Genomic DNA, 2,833 nt, shown 5'->3' with positions numbered 1-2,833 from the left:
TGTTTAGGTTTCTTTGTTTTGTTTTTGAGCACAAGAGAATGGTAGTGTTGTGTGTAAGCCCTTCTTCTGGAAGCCACTAGCAGGAGGAGCAGCACCATCTTGCACAATGGAGTCTCAATGAATTCTTCAGACCACTGAAGGTGTTCCCTGTCCGCCCCACAGTAGCACTGAAGAGTATTTTTCTATTGGTATGACCCACCTTTGTGAAAGGGAAAGGGAAATACAATCAATATTTCTCATTTAGACATAAAGAAATTTAAGAAACAACAGCTTTAAGATCAGTTACTCAGAGTAGATGTGTGTTAAGTTGCTATACACCTACTGTTCATTCTATTACTTGGAGTACAAGTCTTTTTGTAGGAAAAAGCCTTTATCCAGTAAGCCAGTAGAGACAAAAGTTGAAAAAACTGACAACCATCAAGCATAAAGATGTCATATTTGATGTCACTTTCAGTTCTTATTCCCAAAAGGCTTATGCAGTGACTCAGTTTAGAAGCTTTTTGGCTTCCGGCCCTTGAATGTGAAGTGTTGTCGGCATGTCTGGCAGCAGTCTCTCATTCACTCCTCAATAAACAACATTGAAATACAAAAGAAAAAAAACTAAAACTTGAAAAAAAATAATGAAAAAAGAAACAAGGAAGATGAATTGAGCACAAGTTTGGGCAAACAGAACAGAAAATTTGTTCAGCATTAATTTTTCAGTCAGAAGTCAGAATTTTGTTAGCTGAACCAGTTGAGCTGTGTTTAGTATTGGCTATTAACTCCACCATTATTTTTCAGTCCTATTCAATGAGATTAATATTTTCTTTTTTTGAGAGGTTTTCGCTATAGGGCGCGTGCGCTCGCCAGACAGACAGAGAGAGACATAGAGACAGAAAGCGAGAAATCACCCCCCAGGGGGGATGGTCACGCCGCAATCCCTTCTCCTCCATTCTCCTCTCGGGATCTTGGGCACACACGCACACGTGCCCAGCGTGAGTTTTAAGCCACCGGGTCCAGGACGCGAACCGCGGTTGACTACGTGGGAATCCAGCGACATAGCCATTACGCTAACTGCTGGTTCCCAGATTAATATTTTCTTTACATATTGATAGGTGTGGTCTGCCACCTCAGATGTCATCAACATCATCTCATACTTTCTTAAAATGAGTTTTCCATTCGTAAGCTGCTGGTTTCCTTGGGGGCCCTGTCTTCACCCACTGCACAGTATTCACATGATAAATGAGAGTGGAGACCAATAATATATTAAACTACTAGAAAACAACTCTGACCTCTTGGCCAATTTCAGTTGATTTCAGGAGTCCTAAATTAGGGACACACCAACTTAGTTTATTTAAATAACAGTCTCCACAGCTGTAAAATGAGCTAATGATTAGATTACTATAGACAGGAGGTGGATGGTGGCATAGCAGTAAAATGGGACACTCTGTGAGTCTGGTCCATGGCACGGTTCCAGGTTAGGGTCCAGAGACCTCCTTGAGTACATCAGGCAAGCACCGGCCCAAGATCCAGAGCTGGCTGAAGCTGGGGATGAATTTCACCATTGAGACCTGAAGGGGTTCTGTCTCTCTTTATCTCCCTATCTCTCTACCTCTCTCATGCATGGAAGAAAAATACACATGCACACAGTCCATGTGAAGCAAATCTTGGGCACATCTTCTGAAACATAAGAAGGGCTCAATAATTGTAGCTTCTGACTATTGTATTCTTCCCTTAGTGTAAACACCACGTCCTACTGCAGATACATCTTAAGATGGGGAATCTTTTCCTTCTCAGGGTTACCATAATGGGTTGCTCAGGAACTGCTTCTTAACAATTTACAAGTCCCAGCCTCTCATACACCTTCATGGACACTGAGGGGAAGCATGGCATCATAAATCTGATTATGTAAATGTCTAGGTACTGTAATTTGTGATAGCTCTCTTAGGTATCTAACCCTTGAGATGTTTGAAAACCTGCGTGAGTGCAGTGTGGTGTTGAGATGTGTCTTGCCTTTCCTCCCGGGATAATCAGACACAATCTTTGGTCTCCTCCAGAGAGATCAAGTCTCTATTCCCCTAACCAGTTGAGAAGGGAGAAAGGCATGGAGTCTCATTATCCTTCTGGGAATTCTTTCTAGGATAATTCTAAATAAAACCTTTACTTCTGGAGATTTAATTGCGAGTTTCGTGTTCTATCTTATACCATCAGCATGAAGAGTAAATACTTCTTAGCCAGGGATTTACCTACTAGAGTTTCTTAGAGTAGGTAATTCATCTCTGTAGTGTTTATATTCAAGGTCAAAATAAGTTTTGGAGAAATGTCCAGTGCTTGTTCCTTACTATGTAGAAGGGATTCATATGTGCATCATGACAGGTAGGACAAACTGGCGGCAAAGATCACTGCAGGAATGACACTCCGGGGTGACATAGCCTCAGTTCTTTTTAAACTGAGGTGTGTGTTCCAGGTGCATAGAGTAGCATCTACACATGATCAACCCCCCCCCCCCCTCCCCACTTCCCCCCCCCCCCCCCCCATCTCCATGATCTCTGCCTGCTGCTTTGTAGCATTGGGTCTTCCAATTGCTCTACTTTTTCACTGCCGTCTCCCAGTGTGGATGGTTGGAGGTCTCCCAAACTAGCCCCATCTGTGGATTGCGAAGGCACCTACAATTGTAAGAGGTTTCCTATTCAAGCACTGTCTGGATAAGGCTCTAGTGGAGCAAAAAGAATAAATCCTTTCCATTATTTTCTTCATAAGCACAAATGAAGACATTCATAAGGACATTTACAACCAGAAAAACCTCTGTTCTGTTGCTGAAAAACTGAATTGTAGTACCTGGTGCAATATACTC

Source organism: Tupaia chinensis, unplaced genomic scaffold, assembly GCF_000334495.1.
Source record: "Tupaia chinensis unplaced genomic scaffold, TupChi_1.0 Scaffold000637_1, whole genome shotgun sequence".
Lineage (NCBI taxonomy): Eukaryota > Metazoa > Chordata > Mammalia > Scandentia > Tupaiidae > Tupaia > Tupaia belangeri.
Note: the sequence above shows the minus strand (reverse complement) of the source record.